At 35.9% G+C, this 15,384-nt stretch overlaps 1 protein-coding gene across 4 annotated transcripts in view; it reads right to left on the bottom strand.

Annotated features, from left to right (window-relative positions):
- STXBP4 (syntaxin binding protein 4) overlaps nt 1–15,384 on the bottom strand; it is a 179,754-nt gene that overhangs the window by 252 nt on the left and 164,118 nt on the right. The gene's annotated exons all lie outside the window — the stretch shown is intronic.

The following is a 15,384-nucleotide window of genomic DNA, read 5'->3' as shown; positions in this document are numbered from 1 at the left end:
AAGAACAAGGAATGCAGTTAGAATTTGAAGGATTGTCTTTCTATCCATCCCTGCAAGTACTGGTCCTGGTAACACTGCTTCCATACTGCTTACTGCAGTCCCTTGTGATAGGCAGCAGGACTGGATCCAACAGTTTTACTAAGTTTTAGACACGTTTTAAGGTTCAGTGAAAACCATTTCTTTCTTCTTTGGTAAAAAGGAATGTAGGTGAATGTATCATCTTTGACTCCTCTCTTTTCCTTACCTAATATTCAGTCAGTCAGCAAGTCCTATGATTGTCCAGCTGTAACATCTCTGGAATCTGTTCCCTCTCCTTTTCCAGCAGAATAGCCTGGATCACTAAAATAGCTTGTCTCCCTGCCTCTGTTCTAGTTCTTTTCTAATTCATTCTCCGCTCCAGCCAAGAGATCTTCCTACGTGACAAACCATACATTGTCACTTGCCTGTTAAAAGTTCATTCCGACCGATCAATGCCTTCTGGATGAAATACATACTCTATTGTATGAAATACCTCAGTTTTTCACCTGCCTCAACAATACCTTCTTCTCTGCCACAATCCTCTCCCCTGACGAGTTAATTTGTACTAATTCTAAAGCACCAAATCTCCCTTTAGATTCCTCTAAACTGTGCCCATAGTCTTATCTCTTATTATACTATATTATAAATACCTGTCTTTTTTTTTAGGCCTTCTTACTACCTGTGAAGTTCCTTGAGGGCAGGAACTATGTTTCTTATCTCTGAATTTATGGTTCCTGATGTGTCCTCAGAATAAATGACTAGCATAATGAAAGGTGCCTCAGGGAAAGAACATAAGCAGAGATGAGGAAAGAAACTTGTTTGGTGAAACAACATCACACAACCGTGCTCCTAACTGGCAGATGGTTTTGCTCAGACCTAATATCTTATTCCCAGCCTTCAGCTGGATGAATCTCTTAAATCCATCACCATCTGCCCAGTTCCTGAGTATTGGACAGAGAGCTTCTGGAATTAGGATGAAGATTTTTTTTTTCCTCTTCTTGGATACTCTTTCTAGCCCCTAGTTTACATCACTGCCTTCAACAATCCTAAATCAGTTTTCTCAGCTTCTGTCCTACCCAAACCCAACCTCAGAAGCAGCACCATGTCTTAGATCAAGTGCACGATGAAGATCAAATAAGATTGCAGCTCTCAAATATCTCCTACATTATGAAGTAACATTTTCCAAAGCATATTCCAAGAGTTTTTAATAAATGTTATGTGAGGAATAGAATTACATGGTCAAATAGATTTGAGGTTCACTAGGTTAAACACAGTTAAATAGGTTTCTTTAAAATTTCAGAGCCTTTAATATGCTAATATGCTCTATGAGTCTACAAGAGTATGCAATAGTACTCAAACTAACATGCCCCTGTTATTCTACACGAAGCTAGAGTTCCATAGAATACAATTGGGGAACTATCCCAAAAATGCACTCACTTTTTGTCTATTGATGACAATAACTGAAAATGTACTTAGTACAAATGTTTAGTTCTATGTCATTACTGGTTTGGTTTGTATTCAATACTATACAGTTTGTTCATACAAGAATGAATTTCTACAAATTGTTCAGCTCCCTTGTTTAAATATTAAAAACGTATCTTACAGTTCCCTGATGGGGTAAAAGAGTTCAAGTTGTTTAAAAATCAAGGTGAAGGTGACAAGGCCCAGACACCTTCATAGTTTCAAAACTTCAGAGTGTAGTTGAGTGGTACAAAGAATCATTATTCTCTTGATAATAATCCACATTACTAGTATCTCTTTAAAATGGTTTAATGGAATTTCTAATTATGGAGATGAAATTTACTAAAGTATTTGATTCGGCACAGGTTAACTTCATTTGAAGGCCTTCATAAAACTGGAAAGCTGCCTAGATTCAAAGTAGTTTTAAAGAAACACTAATGAGTGTAACATAAGAGGGATAAAATGCCACTGCAAGGTTAAATGAGGACACATCACGCTGTACAAAGTACATGCGTAAAACTGAAGGGAAAAAGCTTGAAGAGATTGCTTTGCTTATTTTAAAATCTTTGTATACATACTTTATCAGCACATTTACAATATGTTGGTCCAAAGAAGACACTGTTATTTAAATTATTTTAAATTCTCCCTCTCATATAATGTTTCCTAATTGGGTAGGAGGGAAGGGGAAAAAAAAGCCCCAAAACCAAAAAAAAACCAGGAACAATTACCTGAGGGATAAATTCAGGTGCATGACTTGCTATTTGACTTTTTACAAATAATATTCTCATGCTTGAAATATTGTAACTATCCATATATGAACATTCCATTAAGTTGGTAATTAAAAATAATCAAAAGCAAAATGTCTAAGAAAAAAATGTAGTTATAGACTGCGAACAATGAATATTAGAAAGTTCCACCAGAAAGTCAATCTTCATTAAGCACTTTTTAACCAACAAAAGAACACCCAATCTTACTCCAAATACAAAGGTAACAGCATCAAATTTGATTAATATAAATTTGATTAATCTTACATTCACAATATACTTTTTTGTAAAGCTTATAAACAGACATACCCCTAAGCATCAAACATGCAATTATAATAGCTGCTTGCTAGAAAAAATAAAACAGCAGTAACAGAGAGATGAGTTCTGTGCTTCAAGTACACATTTCACACCTGGGTCTTCATTCACAACATCCGGAACCAATTGGACAGTGCTACTGAAATTTAGGTAATGCATCTAAAGTGCTTTGAAAAGAGCAGATACTCAGTAAATGATCACGGCTACTTTTATTGATAATTAGGGCTTTCCGATTATAGTGAGAAAAACTTGGAATGCTTCCTGTGATGCTGGAATGGGGCCATTTGTTTGTACACCCTTCAATTTTATGTCCTAGTGAGCACCGTTGCTAAAGAGCTTTGACATAATCGGTATGATGAGATAATCCGAGATTTACTGGCTTGGAGAACATTCTAGTATTAGAAATATTTCCTCTGTGATTTGTGTGCTTGGTAATTCAGCTGAGAAGAGAGAGAATAAATCAGCCCTGTTGACTCTGTTTAATTAATAAAGACCCCATGGTTCATCAAGGGAGATGTTGCTACTCAGCATAAAAAATTTAGAGGTCTGGAAAATAAATGAAGCTGACTACGAAACCTGAAAATCTTCCATTTGAACATACAGTACCTCTGGCAAACGTTTCTGCAGAGACAGTGCATCCGACCTGATTTGGAGAGCGATCTCCAGCAGTTCAGATATATTTGAAAATCAAAAAAGCATAATACTATTTGCCTCTGAATGGCTGCCAAATCTGTTGTTGGAAAACAATATTTGATCTGGGAAGATGACAGTATTGTGTGTTTTTGTAAATAATATTAGTAAATGGAAAGACATATTTTAGAGCTTATAAAAAAAAAACTAAGAGAACATGCTTTATTTTATTGGCAAAGAAATGTAAGTGAATTATTTAAATCCCATTATAATTACCCTCCTTATGTTTCTAACCTCCTAGCTAGAGAAGCAAAATGCTTTCTTTCAAAAGAGAAAGCAAAATGCTTTCTTTCAAAATAAAAATTTAGGACAGCCTGTTAAGCAAAAAGTGGTTTAAAGACAAAAAGTGCACCGGTTTGGTAGAAATTCATTCTTATAATTCTCTGTAATGATGAAAGAGGTTCTTTTGTTAATCTTCCGTTGTAGATGGCCCTATTTATATATCATTGTGAATTTAGCAAGATTTGCATGTATTATTTTATCACATTTAAGATAAAGCTGCAGAATAATAAGCCAAAAGTAATTAACTTCCAATGTCATTTTTTAGGGAGGATAATACTATGTATCTAATATTCATATGAAGCAGCAAACAAACACAAATACATAAATATATGTTAATACAGTTTGTTTCAGGCACCAGTAACAGAATCACTGGAAAATTTTACAATTGGCCATAAACTGCAAGGGGTAATGACAATAAAAGATTTATACTTAAAAAATAATCTCAATTGAAAACAAATTAGAAGAATGAAAGGTGAACATGTCAATAAAATTATTAAAAAGTCACCAAACATGATAACGCAGCATGGAATCTTGCCATAGACACTGGCTATAAGAATAACTACAGATTAGTAATATGAAGTATCCATTCAAAAAATATGTTTACAGGCCTATTCCTCCCAGTGATATATAAGAAGTTTCCTCTTACATAATTTTGGAAGTATGCCCCTAAAATCAAAATGAATATTTCTCATTAACGAACTTTATAAATATCACAGAACACTTTGAGCATTTTGTAATTAGGCATTTGGAAATCCAGTGAGACTCTGATCAAATATTAACAGGATTTCATCCAAATCTTTATGGTCTTGAGGACAAATTTTATTTATTTTTTGTATATTTATGGTATTTTCTATAAAAAAATCATAATTCTTTTGAAATCTTTAATTAAAAAATTTTAGGTTTCAGATACCAAATTATGTTACACTAATCCAAAGCTATAGAAATATATTACATATGCATATATTGGAAAAAATTGCTGTCAGAAGACTTGTAAAAGATGAACACTAAAAAGAAAATTTCTGAGAAAAAATATGGAAAACATCATATTTTTTCAAATAATACACACAGGCCTAGACTCCTTTTGATTATTGTTTGGAGCTAAAACATCCTAGGTCCAAATCTGATATAATTAAGTTTTCAAAGAAAGAAACAGCTCTATAGTCACAGATTACAGCCCTGGGTAACTCTTAAATATTAATGCTGTTTTTGATCATGATAGGACACACACACAAAAAAAAAATACAGAAAAAAGCAAAGAACATATCCTACTAACACTGATACCTCTACACTAGATTATTAGATACTAATAAACAATTATATGGAATTGTATAGTTAGTATACTTGTACTTTCTCATATATCCTTTGGCAGTGTCCACCAGAAATTTATGTTCTCTATTCCATACTGTAGAATTGGAACCAGGGAGCAGCTGCCCAGGCAGATACTACATTTCCAGGTTCCCCTTACATCTTTATGAGAGCATGTGATTAATTCTTGCCAATGGAAGGTGACAGAATTGATGTTTATCTCTTGCAGGTGAGGGGCTTTTAAGAAGTTGGAGTACCTATCTACTCTCACTCTTCACCTGCTAAATGAATGTAGAGAGGCCTTGGAGGTTTAGGGGATGGCAGAGTCATAACATGGAAGGAGCCTGGGTCTTAAAATTACACCAGAAGAAAAGCCATACCCATCAACCAGGAATCCCTGCACTGACTTTGACATGTAAGCATTAAGCCGCTGAAAGCAGATGATGTGTTATTGCACTTAGTGTTACTCTGACTCACTGTCAAGCAAGAAGAAATGTTTCAAGAGGAAGCCACAAAAAAAGACTCTAAATAGTCAAAGCTACCCTGAGCAAAAATAAAGCTGGTGGTATAACACTACCTGACTTCAAATTACACTCCAAAGCTATAGTAATCAAAACAGCATTGTACTGGCATAAAAATAGACCAATAGAACAGAACAGAAAACCCCAAAATCAACCCACATCCTTACAGCCAACTGATCTTTGACAAAGGCAGTGAGAACATACATTGAGGAAAAGACTGCCTTTTCAATAAATGGTGCTGGAAAAACTGGACATTCACATGTAGAAGAATGAAACTAGACCTGTACCTCTCACCATACACCAAAATCAACTCAAAATGGATTAAATACTTAAATACAGGACCTGAAACTATAATGAATTCCCAAAAGAGAACATAGGGGAAACATTTCAGGAAGTGGGACTTGACAAGACTTTATGAATAAGACCCCAAAAGCATAGGCAACAAAAGAAAAAATAAACAAATGAGATATATCAAACTGAAAAGCTTCTCCACAGCAAAATAAACAACTAACAGAGCAAAAAGACAACCCACTGAATGGTAGAAAATATTTGCAAACTACACATCTGACAAAGTTTAAGATCCAGAATATACAAGGAACTCAACAGTAGAAAAACAAGTAACCTGATTAAAAAATGGGCAAAGGAGCAGAATAGGCATTTCTCAAAGGAAGATACTCAAATGGCCAACAAACACATGAAAAAATGCTCAACATCACTAAACATCAGGGAAATGCAAATCAAAACCACACTGAGATAACATTTCACCCCAGTTAAACTGGCCATTACCAAAAAGACAGAGTAACAAATGCTGGCAGAGATGTAGAGAAAGGGGAGCCGCCCTATACTGTTGGTGGGACTGTAAATTAGTGCAGCTATTATGGAAAACAGTGTGGAGGTTCCTCAAACAACTACAGATGGAACTGCCATACAATCCAGCAATCCCATTGCTGGGTATATACCCAAAGGAATGGAAATCATCATGTTGAAGGGATACCTGCACTCCCATGTTTATCGCACCTCTATTTACAGTAGCCAAGAGTTGGAATCAACCTAAATGTCCATCAACAGACGACTGGATAAGGAAAATGTGGTATATCTACACCATGGAATACTACTCTGCTGTAAAAAAGAGTGAAATTCTTCCATGCACAGCAACATGGATGAACTTATAGAAAATTATGTTACATGATGTAAGTCAGGCACAGAAAGAAATACTGCATGTCCTCACTCATAAGTGGGAGTTAAAAAATAAACATATAAAAAAAGAAAGAAAGATACAACAACCATGATAATTCACTGAACTTTCAAAAGGAGAGAACAGAACTGAGGTGGGAAAGGGGAAATGGTGGGGGGGGGGGAGGGTGGTTGGTGAGAAATTGGTAAAGGGCCACAAAAAAATGATTACATTGTATAATGTTGAATATACTAATTATTCTGATTTCAGCATTACATAATGCACACAGGTATCAATATTCAATGCTGTATCCCACAGATATGAACAATCAATTATGTTTCAAAAAATAAAATTAAAAAACATAAAAAGCCAGGCAAAGAAAGAGAAATACTACATGTACTCACATATAAGTGGGAGCTAAAAAAGAAAGAGCAAGAAGGAACAAACAATAATACGCTGAACTTTCAGAAGGAGAACTGAACTGTGGTGACTAGAGGTGGGAAAGGGAGGGGGAATTGGGAGGATCGGGTTAGTGGACACAAGGAATGATTACATTTTTTAATGATGAACATGCCAATTATCCTGATTTGATCATCACATATTGTATACGGGTATAGATAGTCAACTCTATACCCCACAAATATGTGTAATCAATTATGTTTCAATAACAAAAACATGAAGCCATGACGATTAACTTTCCCAGTAAATAACTGTACAACTTTAATAAACCACAGAGCCTGTTTTTTTTAAAATACAGAAAACAGGTAATAAACATAACATTTTCATGCTACTTTATGTCAATAATCAAAAGACTGTAAGAATATAGATTAATGCATACTAAATTTAATTAGAAACAAGTTTGCAAGACAATTGCCAAAGTACTTGTGAGTAGGACTGCATGAAATACAGAAGCTACTTTCATTTTTAATGTTCTTATTAAAGTAGTAGGAATTATAATACAAGTCATATGGGCTTTCACTTAATTTATCCAATAAAATAAGTTTGATAAACATCTGCCTAAATGTATTTTTCTTAATTACCAAATTTAAAATCTTAAGCTAAAATTTAAAACAAAATATCAACTAATTTTATATTCTGATATTATTTTTCTAAAAAAGTTAGTTAAACTGACTACACAAAAAATTTAAAAATGTAAGCATATGCATCATGTTACAGAAGGATTTGTTAAATCACAAACCTGGAAGGGACTTTGAAAGATTCCTTATGAGACCACCTTGAAAGTCTTGAGGCATTTTGTAAATATTAATGACTCTACCATGTATAAGTGCTAAAGCCACTTGAGAGTAAATGCTATAAAGCCCTTCAATCATAGTTAACAATCGTGGAATAACAATAATAGAAAAATATCATCATCCTCTATAGTTCTCCCATGAACTTTAAATGCTGATTGTTTCTAATGGCGCCACCTTGGACTTGTGACTAAATGGACTTAACTGTCTTTTAGAACCTTTGTATATTTTAAAAAAGAGAAAGAGTAATACTTATATTCCCATTTTGTTTATGAAGAAACGAATACTGAGAAAGGCGAAATCATTTGCTCCAGGTCATAAAACCAGTACACGTGTTAGAGCCAGGATAGATCAATATCCGACTTCTGAGAATTTAACCACTGTGTTAAATTCCCTTCTGAGGCTTTGTTATCTGGGTTGGTTTCAATAACAGCCAAGGGTAAGGAGGCTCTGGGATGGATTAAGTGACCATCTAAAAGGGGCTCTTCAGCTTTATCAGATGAAATTAAAGATGTGTTGACTGATTAATACAATGATAATAGATTACATGTCAAAGTTATTATATCTTAAAGTACTTGCCATAAAATTCATAAAAAATTTGTTATCTGAGCAACTATGGGTAAAAGTACTTGTGTGAAGTCTGAGTCAGAAGCTTTGTCCTTTCCCAGTCATCTTATACTTTTTGCAGCACGTGGCAATGAATTCTAAATATGTCTGTCTTTGCCCACTAGGCTGCTAGCTTCTGGAGGGCAGGAAAGTGTGCTACTCATCTTTATAGCCCCAGGGTCAAGCTCACAGCTAGTGGACTCAATAAATGTTTGATGCATGGATGTGTTATCTGGATATTCCACTGACGTATTACTCTGGTTATACCACTGAGTAAAAATACTTAGAACTGGTAGACTAGCTTATTTATAATTGAGGATCAGATAAAACAATCTTCAGATATGACAATGTAGTGGACTTGCCCTAAATAATTCAGAAGTACATGTGTAGAAATTAAACATTATCAGGAAAATGATAGATTTATTTAAATAGCCCCAAAGTCACCAAATAACTAGCACTATTAGCCCTCTTCACCAATATTCTCATAACCAAGTAATTTGCAAAGGTCTATTAACACATTTGGCGGTATGTTATAACCGAATCAGTATGATAATTCAAATAATTTTGACTAGAGCTTATTTTCTAAATAACTGGAGTTACATGTAAACTTACCTGCACCCCAGTCTTCAAGTTATAGTTACAGTAATGTGTTGCTTAATGACAGGGAAACATTCTGAGAAATGGGTCGCTGGGCAATTTCATTGTTGTATGAACATCATCACACAAACCTAGATGGTATAGCCTACTACACGCCTCCAGATCCATTATAATTTTATTGGACCATAGTCATATATGGCCCATCACTGAAACATTGCTTTGTGGCACATGACTGTTTACATCCAACAAATACTACTCCTAGCTAAACAAACCTGTTTTAATTATTAGACTATAAAATGCTACCAAAGACAAATAAATATGAGGGTAAGTGGTCTAAGAGCTCATCCTACCCCTCACTTCCTCTTACTGAGGTGATTTTACCACACTGGAATTTTCAGCCTCTGAAGTGATCAGAATGCCTTCAAAGCCATGTTTCTAGGCACTTAGCACACAACAGAGGGATGAAGATTTTCATAGAGGTACCTGGTTAATACTAATGTGAGTAACAAAGTGGAGGTGTGATCTAAGACAACCCCTGGCACCCTTAATATTGAGATCACTCATTTGATACAGATGTCCAGGTATGCAGCAGTAGGACAAGATCATGCAACACATAAGCATTTTGGGCATTCTAATGTTCTTTGATACAGATTTCCCAATTTGCTTTTCATACAAATCTCATAAACCTTATTTTCTATGATTTTTACAGTTGGAGAAACTGAGGCTCAGAGAGTTTAAGTGCCCTGTCCAAGGTCATACAGTAGCAGATCTAGGACTCAGATGGAGACCAAGGTCACTATTCTTTCATACAGACTATGTAGACATGATTTGAAATTCCAGATTGCCCATATACTAACTGAGTTACTTTTGTGTCTCTGAGAAAGTTACTCTGAGCCTCAGTTTCCTAATCTATAAAACACAGAACACCTGCCTCAGTAGTTTAAGAGGTAACATGTATAAATCCCCTACTTCCATGCCTAACATGTTCTAGGTACACTGTAACCATTACCCTCTCCCCTCCATCTTTAACTCCTTGTATTAGTTAGTTTTCTATTGCTGCAGTAACAACTTGGCACGAATTTAGTAGCTTAAAACAACACGAATTTCCTAGTTTATAGTTCTGTTGTTCAGAAGTCCAACATGGGTCTTTCTGGACTACAGTCTAAATGTTGGCAAGGCTATGTTCCTCTTTGAGGCTCTAGAGGAGAACCTGCTTCTCTGCCTTTCCAGCTTCTAAAGCCACCCACATTCCTTAGCTCATGGCCACCATCTTTAAAGCCAGTGACACAGTATATCTCCGATTGTATGTCCATCGTCACATCTCTTTCTCTGATTCTCTTCCTCTGTCTCCCTCTTGCACTATTAAGGACTCATGTGATTGGACTGGATCCACCTGATAACCCAGGATGACCTCCCTGATTGGCAACCCTAATTCCAGTTGCAACCTTAATTCTCCTTTGCTACGTAACCTAACATATCCACAGGTTCTGGGGATTAGGGTCTAAGAGAAAAGGCACTGGTTTGGATTAATTCTTGCAATGTGCCTAAAACTTGGTAAATATATAAAAAGTATTATATAATTATAATGGAGATAATCTATTGGATTAAGAAACATAAGGTGCTGGAGATTTTATGGAAAGTAATTTAAGGGAGAAGCAATTGTTACGGCTGCACTGTATCCTCTCCAAATTCATATTTTGAAGTCCTAACCCCTAATGTGACTGTTTGGAGACTGGGTCTCTGGGGAGGTAATTAGGGTTAGATGAGGTTTTGGGTGTGGGACACTGATGTCCTTGTAAGAAGAGAAAGAGACACCAGATCTCTCTCTCTCTCTCTCTCTGCACACACAGAGAAGAGGCCATGTGAGGACACAGAGAGAAGACAACCATCTACAAGCTGGGAAGAGAGGCCTCACCAGAAACCAACCCTGATGACACATCTGGCCTCTGGAACTGTAAGGAAATAAATTTCTGTTGTTTAATCCACCCAGTCAGAGGGACGAGGTGGCCGAGTTGTTAAGGCTGAGACTGCTAAGCCACCCGATCAGTTGTGTTTTGTGGCAGCTGCAGCAGACAATATAGCAACCAAATTTGGAAGGATAAGTGTTTGACAAAAAAGTATTTGTTATTAAATTTAAATAAAGTCTTAGAGGCAGAGAGAATTTCACATTCAGCTAAATAAAAGTATAACCCTAGAAAGGTGATGAATTTCCAAAGTATTTTATGCAATCCCAGAGGATGTCTATTATATCTCAATGAAATGCTGAAAAACATGCTCCATGCCTAAATCATACCCATCATTGGTTAAACAGGGGAATAAAGAGTTTGATGTTGGATGCCTAGATGTGAATGTTTTCTTCATTTCAGTGGGCTTTGCCATTCTGAATAACCCAAGCCAGCTGGTTGGCCTTTCGTTTAAATGACAGTTTCTCATACAGCGCTTCATATTCCTACACCTCCTTATAGGTATTTGTAGAAAATCCTGAGCAATCTGTCTCAGGCTCATGATCAAGGCAACCTCTTTGCTCCTATCTCAGGGCTTTTGACTGGTCAGAGTGGGACACATATGGGTTTTGGCTACTGGTTTCTATTTGCAGCTGTATAAATGTTGTAATTTAAAACCCCTCTATTGGCAAATAGCAATCATATAAAATAAACGAAGGGAGAGGGAACTAATACTTTTTAAACACTCACATGTGCCAGATAATTTTGTCAGGGGCTTTACACACCTAATTTCATTCAATTCTCAAAACAATCTGGGGAGATAGAAATTATTATGCTTGTTTTTAGATGAGAATGGATGGTACAGAGAATTAAAGTCACTTACCAATGCCACGATCACACTCAAAAGTAGTGAAATAAACATTAGAACTTGGTTTGTTTGATACTAAAGCCCTTATTTTTCCCCCACCAATTGCTTCCCCAAACTTCCAATGATAGTATTCATTTGTTTGATAAATATTTATTCATTCCCGACAAATACCAGATACTATGCTCGGTACTGGTTATAAACACATCGTTATTCTATCACATAGAAGGTTACAGCTTTGAAATCCACACTAGTGATTTCAATACCTTATAACATTCACAGCTCATAAGCATTTGGGGGCAAAATATTAAAAAGGTCCATACTTCCTCCTTTAGTCTTCTGTTGGTTTTGCCATCATAGTCTCATTCTAAGAACGAAGTGTCAAGATTCTTACACATGCAGAAGATAGTGAGGAGCCTACATGCATCTCCTTGTCTAGCCTGAAGCCAGCCACATAGAAATTGCACTGATACTTCTTCAAGCGAGCCTTAGACCTTACTGTCAGTGGACATTTCTTAACTCACTGAAAATGAATCAAAGCAGCCAAAGTAATGAGATTTTCAGAGGGAGGGCTCTTGCGTGTCTACTAAAGTGAAACTAAAATAATCTGCCAAGAATTTAAGTAGTAGCTTTTGATTTCCAATCCAGAAACCAGCCTTTCTTCTCCACCCTCTCCTTTCCAATCTCCCTAATTTCTAAGTGCATTAGAATTACTTAAGATAGGCTCTCCTTGAAAAATAAAGTTAGGGCCTAAGAAATCATAACCTCAAATTTTTCTCTTTTGTGTTTTCTATTTTTTTTTTTAAATAAATGAAATGACACAATGTAACCGAAGCTTTTAATTAAGATAGTAAGCTGACAATGACAAATTTTATCAACATATAGGTTATGACCTGTATTCTTTCCTACTCGGGAACAGCCTAACAGACTGTCCTATCCCAAGTTCAGACAATCATTTAGGGATATTAATGGACTCTGACTGGAAAGAAATGAGAAAAACCATGCCTACTGGAAATTAGTTATGCTTCAGAGTCATAAAAGCAAAGCTCTCAAATACTGAATATCTCATTAAAAATTTGGGAGGGGGGTTGTCATTGCCTATTTTGTTACTCCAACTAATAGTTGCTTAATTACTGTTCATCCTGGCAGAGTTCCTATGTTAGCAACATGCTCTATGAGACCAAGATCGCAAAGATGTAGCAAGTGTCCCACATGCCACCTTTTCCCCCTGCACTCATGGGAGACATCTCTAATTGATCAAGGCATACATCAGTAAGGTTGAGTAAAGCCTGAGGATTCCTCTAAAAACAACACCTGAGACAGCCACTATCAACTGACAGTTGGTGTGAGTTGAAATCTATTTGCTTTCCTTGCTCTAGACAGAAACTTTTGTTTTATTCAAAAATCACATAGACACCCTATATTCTACTGATAAGCATTTTAATGTTCTAAATATATAATTCCTATGTAATGGAGAATGAGATTTATATAACATGAGAAACAATATATCCGATTTTAGGATCTGATATAAAGGCATATTAAGCCAAATGAATGCATGGGGAATTATAAGCAAAGTTTAAGTAACTTTTAAAAACAAATGATTATATCTACTTGAAAAGTCACCAACAGTATAACTGAATAATCAAAGTAATGATCTGATATGGAGAATTTTATATTGTTTATATAGATTTATAGATTGTTCTTTATATTTTAAAGTATATTATATTGTGAAACAGCATTCTGGTAGGCATGCTCTAAGACAGCTCCATGATCTCCACCTTCTGGTATTCACACTCCTGTGTATTTGCCTCCTACACTGCACCAGGGTTGGTCTGTGTGACCAACAGCATATGGCAGAAGTGATGGTATATCACTCACTTCTGAGATTGGTTATAAAAGACACTGCAGCTTTTGTCTTTGTCTCTCTCACTCTCTGTCTCTCTTGTCCCTTGCTCTGGAGGAAAGCAGATGCCATGTTGTGAGCAGCCCTATGGCCCTGTGTTTCTGTGATGTGATAAGGAACTAAAGATTCCTGTTAACAGCCTCAAGAGTGAGCTTGCAACAAATATTCCAGCCAGCCCTCTAAGCCACTCTTCAGTTCCCAGCCCTGGTTAACAGCATGACTACAATTTCAGGAAAGACTCAGGAGAGAAAGCAAGAGAGCTGGAATAATCCAGTAAAGCCACTCCTGAATTCTTGACTCTCTGAAAGTGGGTTAGAAAATAAATATTTACTGTTTTATGCTGAAAAACTTTGGCATAAAAGTTTATTACACGAAATAGAGAAATAACAGAGAAGTATAACCATTGATCACAGTGAATCAGAATGTTTGAACAGAAAGAGGACAATGAAAGCAATGAGCAACTGCTTTAATTTGTAATATTTAAATTCTGTTTTACTAACAAACATCATTACCTCTCATAATAGTTTTGTTATATAATGTACATATAAAGTATATAAACTTTAAAAGTGTAATCATATCAAGAGATTACTATAAATCTGTAATGGTATACAACTTCAAAGGGAAGATAAGAAATTGGGTGGAAAATGGTCAAATTAATCAAATAACTTCATTCATTATAGCATCCTCAAGATAATGAACATTTTGTCATTAAATTTAAGAATGTTGCAACTCTTTCTAAAGAGAAAATAAAAACTTTCCTAGAATGCACTGATACAATACATATATATACATGTATATATGTATTTTTTTACATGTATATATATGATAAGTAAGCCCCACCTACATGCATATATGCATACACACACTGGTGTACACACACACACACACACACACACACACACACACACACACACGTATATTTTTATTCTATGAAACACTGGCTCTAGCTATGCCAACACTGATTACATTCATTTACACCAGGTAAAATGCTTTCTTCTCTTGCATCAGAACTTAAGCAGATGGCAAAGTATTAGTAGATGTGCAATGGATATGTGGATGGAGAGGAATATTCAATGAGGACTATGTTTGTCTGGACATTCTTGGGACAGCACTGACAGTTATTCCCTTGCCTGAGGCTCTGCTTCCATCAGATGTAGCAATTCAATTTCTGGGAAGACCGTGACAGATGCCAATTTCACGGAAGAGATTATATGTATACAGACCATCATCTCCTCTGTTGTTCCTGGGAGAGTGATTTCAGTCACTATTCTTTTTAAATAGAGGTGAGAGAGGAAATGATCTGAGTTCATTACTTGTTATTCCTTGCCTCCAAAGTATCATTAACCTGATAATGAACCATTCTCACCTGAAAAGCTAACAAAGGCTATCCAGGCTCAAAATTTTGGTTGGGGTAGTGTGAAGATGAAGATTAAAAAAAAAAAAAAAACTCCAAAAATCTAAATAGTTCCAAGAAAGACATGTAAGTATAGCATATGTTTGCTTATGCAGACTTTACTTATCTGCCTACATCACCTAACTGAATGCAGCTAAGAGCCAATAAAGAAACCCCCACCAAAATGTTAGAATGAGGGGAGAGAGAGAAGAGGGTGACCTTTGCTGAAAGTGTCTCCTTTGGGCCAAGTGCTACGATAGGCTCTTCACATACATAAGCTCATTCATTCTGGACAGG

Source organism: Cynocephalus volans, chromosome 10 (assembly GCF_027409185.1).
Source record: "Cynocephalus volans isolate mCynVol1 chromosome 10, mCynVol1.pri, whole genome shotgun sequence".
Taxonomy (NCBI): Eukaryota; Metazoa; Chordata; class Mammalia; order Dermoptera; family Cynocephalidae; genus Cynocephalus; species Cynocephalus volans.
Note: the sequence above shows the minus strand (reverse complement) of the source record. Positions and strands in the feature narration are given on the sequence as shown.